The sequence below is a fragment of the Nicotiana sylvestris genome, chromosome 9 (assembly GCF_000393655.2).
Source record: "Nicotiana sylvestris chromosome 9, ASM39365v2, whole genome shotgun sequence".
Taxonomy (NCBI): Eukaryota; Viridiplantae; Streptophyta; class Magnoliopsida; order Solanales; family Solanaceae; genus Nicotiana; species Nicotiana sylvestris.
Window position 1 is genome coordinate 78935432 of NC_091065.1, and position 5703 is coordinate 78941134.

Below are 5703 nucleotides of genomic sequence, written 5' to 3' on the forward strand. Positions count from 1 at the left end.
TTGTTTGTCTCAGATACATGAGATAACAGAATATAATAAAAGATAGAGGAGACGCCAGGCCTGCGGACGCCTGCAGGACTACCTCGGAATCTCTGTGGACTGAAGGCTAGCTCCCAAGCTACTGATCAAGCGCTGTTCCTGTATCATGCACATAAGTGCAGAGTGTAGCATCAGCACAACCAACCCCATGTGCTGGTAAGTGTCTGGCCTAACCCCGGAGAGGTAGTGACGAGGCTAAGACCAAACTTTAGATAAACCTGTGCAGTTATATAATATACAACGGACATATAAACAGGTAATAACAGTTTAAAAAGAAGGGGGAACCATGTTTCGGGGAAACATATCAATTCTATCAGAAACTTAATAAAGTATGGAAGAACACTTGATGTCTACAATCAATACGATAACAATACTGTTGCGGGGTGCAACCCGATCCCTTATCATTTAACATTGTTGCAGCGTGCAACCCGATCCATATATATAACTGTTGCAGCGTGCAACCCGATCCAATATAATATCTGTTGCGGTGTGCAACCCGATCCACATATATAATTGTTGCGGCATGCAACCCGATCCAATATAATATCTGTTACGGCGTGCAACCCAATCCACATATATAACTATTGCGGTGTGCAACCCGATCCAATATAATATCTATTGCGGCAAGCAACCCAATCCACATATATAACTGTTGCGGCGTGCAACCCGATCCAATATAATATCTAATAATGTTGCGGTGCCCAACCCATTTCAAATATACAGTCAACAATAATCATAATTAACCATCCCGACAAGGGATCAACAATAGACTACACTATCCCGACAAGGGAACTCAACAGTACAAGTATATACGTCCTGGCAAGGGAGAAACAACCATAACAAAACTTGTTCCAACATCTAACTATCTCAACTATAGCTCAAATAGTTTCAACATCTAACTACCTCAGCTATAACTAAACTTGTTACAACACCTAACACGAAGAATCATCAACCTAAGCATCCGTAATATCAATTAAGAATACAATGCAAGGGAACCTCAACTCAACAATAGCCCAGCAAGGGGGCAACATAATGATCTCTTCTCTTTCTCACTTTTACTTCACAATTCACTTCACAACTCGAGCCAATGCTCTAGAGTTTCGATTATCACTTATACTTTCACAATTCGTTATACAACTGGAGCCAACGCTCCTCAATGTTAATAGGTCACAATTCTTTCCACAACATTACACAACAAATAGAAATCTTCACCAAGGCATGAATAACACAACGAGATCATGAAAATCACAAGATAAGACTCACGGTCATGCTTGACACCAACGCATAGATACTCGTCACCATGCCTATACATCGTACTCGACAAGAAACAAATAGCAAATAGGACACAACTCCTAATCCCTCAAGCTAAGGTTACACCAAACACTTACCTCGATGCCACAAACACAATTTAAGGTTCAATTATTGCTTTACCCCTTGATTTCACCACCAATTTGCTCGTATCTAGTCACAAATTACTTAATTACATCAATAAACGCTAAATGAATCAACCCCAATGCATGAAAATGAGTTTTCCAAAGTTTTACCCAAAAAGTCAAAAATTGCCTCCGGGACCACATGGTCAAAACTCGAGGTTCGAACCAAAACCCGATTACCCATTCCCCCACGAACCCAAATATATGATTTGTTTTGAAATCGGACCTCAAATCGAGGTCCAAATCCCCAATTTTTGAAAAAACCTAGGTTCTACCCAAAACACCCAATTTCCCCCATGAAAATCTTTGATTTTAAGTTGAAATCATGTTAAAAGATGTTAATGACTGAAGAAAACTAGTTAAAAATGACTTACAATTGATTTGGAGAAGAAAAGTTGTTTGAAAAATCGCCTCTTATATTTTTGGGGTTTTGAAAAATGCAAAATAACTGAAAATCTCGTCTATTTATACCCCTCTCAAACCCCCTGTGCGGACCGCAAAAAGTCGACTGCGGCAGCACAGCAGCGCCCTGTGCGGACCATACAAAGTCAACTGCGGACCATGTCTAAAAGCAACAAATCTACACGAGTCTTAAGACCCCCAATCACCACAATACAAGAACGATGGACTCGATCAACTACAATAGAGTCACCCACCGGTGTAGACACATAAACGGGAACACTCAATGAATCACTAGGTATAACCAGATATGGTGCAAAATAAGATGACACATATGAGTAGGTGGACCCTGGGTCAATAACACTGAAGCATCTCTATCACAAACCAGAATAGTACCTGTGATAACCGCATCTGAAGCCTCAGCCCCGGGCCTGGGTGGAAGAGCATAACATCGGGGCTGGGCCCTACCATCCTGGGCTCCATCTCTAGGACGGCCTACCGCTAGCTGGCCTCTACCTCTAGCGGCCTGAGCTTCACCTCTAAATCCTCTACCTCCACCTCTAGCACCTCTACCCTCACCTCTAGCTGGCTAGGCGGTCTGTGGAACACCTGGTGCCTGGACCATAGCACGGGGACCCTGTTACTGTGGCTGAATACCCACCAACCTCAGACAAGTCCTCCTAATGTAACCATACTCACCACACTCAAAACATCGACCTGAGTGCGGTGGCTGAGGAAACTGAGACTGACTTTGGCGACCCGAATGACCACCCCGAAAACTCTGGAGCGGCGATGCACTGATAGGAGTTGGTGGTGCACTGTAGGACTGCTGATCAAAATACTGCATCTGCGGACCACTGCTACCTGAAGCGCCGTGAGAGACCTGAAGATCTGACTGAAAGAGCCTAGGAGGATGGCCTCTACCATGTGAACTCTGCCTCCGAACGAGGCATCACTGAATCTACCTGAATGACGGGGCCTCTTATCCGACCCATGACCACCTCTCTACGACAGGACCATCTCCACTCTACGGGCCACATTGGCCACCTCCTAAAAAGTGATCTCACTCCTAGCCTCCCTAGCCATCTGAAGGCGAATCGGCTGAATAAGACCATCAATAAATCTCCTCATCCTCTCTCTCTCGGTAGGAAGTATGACAATAGCATGGCGAGCTAAGTCGATGAACCTGGTCTCATACTGAGTAACCATCATGGAACCCTGCTGGAGGCGCTCAAACTGCCTCCGATAAGCCTCTCGCTAAGTAATGGGGAGAAACTTCTTTAGAAACAGCTATGTGAATTGCTCCCAAGTCGAGGCTGGCGATCCGACTAGTCTAGCTAAGCAATAATCCCTCCACCAAGTCTTGGCGGATCCAGACAAGCGAAATGTAGCAAAATCAATCCCATTGGTCTCAACAATACCCATGTTCCTGAGAACCTCGTGGCAGTTGTCTAGATAATCCTGGGGATCCTCAGTAGATGCACTGCTGAAAGTGGAAATGAAGAGTTTGGTGAACCTATCCAGCCTCCACAAAGCATCAGCAGACATAGCCGCTCCATCACCAGTCTGAGCTACCACACCTGGCTGAACTGCTCCAACTGGCTGAACCGGTGGAGTCTGAATCTGAGGAGCTACCTGCTCCGGAGTGCGAGTAGCAAGTGTCTGGGCCCCTCCTCCAGCCTGAGAGACGGTTGGTGCTACAGGAAGCAAGCCCGCCAGGGTGACACTCTCCATGAGGCCCACTAATCGGACAAGAGCATCCTGAAGGACTGGGGTAGCAATAAACCCCTCTGGGACCTGAGCTGGGCCCACCAGAGCTGCTGGGGCCAGAACCTCGTCATCAAAGTCAACCTGAGGCTCCACTACTAGGGCTGCTGCTCGGGGCTGAGCTCTACCCTTACCTCGGCCTCTGGAACGGCCTTGGCCTCGCCCTCTACCCCTCACCGGAGCTATTGCTGGGGGCTCGGGCTGCTGAGTGGTAGATGAGGAAGCGCGTGTTTTCGCCATCTACGAAAAAACAGAGTAGAAGTTCAATTAGCATTGAGAAACAAAACCGCATGACAAGAAAGAACAAATGTGAAGTTTTCCTAACTCTGTAGCCTCTGGGGGATAAATACAGATGTCTCCGTACCGATCCCTCAGACTCTACTGAGTTTGTCCGTGAATTGTGAGATCTTTGTAACCTAGAGCTCTAATACCAACTTGTCACGACCCGGAATTCGCACCCTTGGGAGTCATGATGGCGCCTACTCGTAGAATCTAGGCAGGACACGAACTTAGAAATCTTTAACTCTTCTATTTTAATCCTTTTACAACTTATATTAGGAAGTGATAAACATCTAAATGACAACGGAATATGATATTTAAGCAGAAGTATTAAATAAATATAAAACCAAAATGTTTCGAAAGTCAACACATGCCTCTACCTATAAATTGGTGTCACATTATCCACGGACTACTAAGAGTACTACATACAACAGTTTGAAGGAAAAATAACACTGTTTGTCTCGGATACATGAGATAACAAAACATAATAAAATATAGAGGAGACGTCGGGCCTGCAGGACTACCTCGAAATCTCTGTGAACTGAAGGCTGGCTCCCAAGCTACTGATCAAGCGCTGCTCCTGTATCTGCACATAAGTGCAGAGTGTAGCATCAGCACAACCGACCCCATGTACTTGTAAGTGTCTGGCCTAACCCCGGCGAGGTAGTGATGAGGCTAGGACCAAACTTTAGATAAACCTGTGCAGTTATATAATATACAGCGGACATATAAACAGGTAATAATAGTTTAAAAAGGAGGGGGAAACATGCTTCAGGGAAACATATCAATTCTATCAGAAACTTAATAAAGTATGGAAGAACATTCGATGTCTACAATCAATACAATAATAATACTGTTGCGGCGCGCAACCCGATCCCTTATCATTTGACATTGTTGCGGCGTGCAATCCGATCCATATATATAACTGTTGCGGCGTAAAACCCGATCCAATATAATATCTGTTGTGGCGTGCCACCCGATCCACATATATTACTGTTGCGGCGTGCAACCCGATCCAATATAATATCTGTTGCGGCATGCAACCCGATCCACATATATAACTGTTGTGGCATGCAACCCGATCCAATATAATATATGTTGCGACGTGCAACCCGATCCACATATATAACTGTTGCGGCATGCAACCCGATCCAATATAATATCTAATAATGTTGCGGAGCGCAACCTGTTCCAAATATACAGTCAACAATAATCATAATTAACCGCCCCAGCAAGGGATCAACAATAGACTACACTATCCCGGCAAGGGAACTCAACAAAACAAGTATATACGTCCCGGCAAAGGAGAAATTGCCATAACCAAACTTGTTCCAACATCTAACTATCTCAACTATAACTCAACTAGTTTCAACATTTAACTACCCCAGTTATAACTAAACTTGTTACAACACCTAACACGAAGAATCATCAACCTAAGCGTCCGTAATATCAATTAAGAACACAATGCAAGGGAACCTCAACTCAACAATAGCCCAGCAAGGGGGCAACATAATGATCTCTTCTCTTTCTCACTTTTACTTCACAATTCACTTCACAACTCAAGCCAATGCTCTAGAGTTTTGATTATCACTTATACTTTCACAATTCGTTATACAACTGGAGCCAACGCTCCTCTATGTTCATAGGTCACAATTCTTTCCACAACTTTAAACAACAAATAGAAATCTTCACCAAGGCATGAATAACACAACGAGATCATGAAAATCACAAGATAAGACTCACGGACATGCTTGACATCAACGCATAGATACTCATCACCATGCCT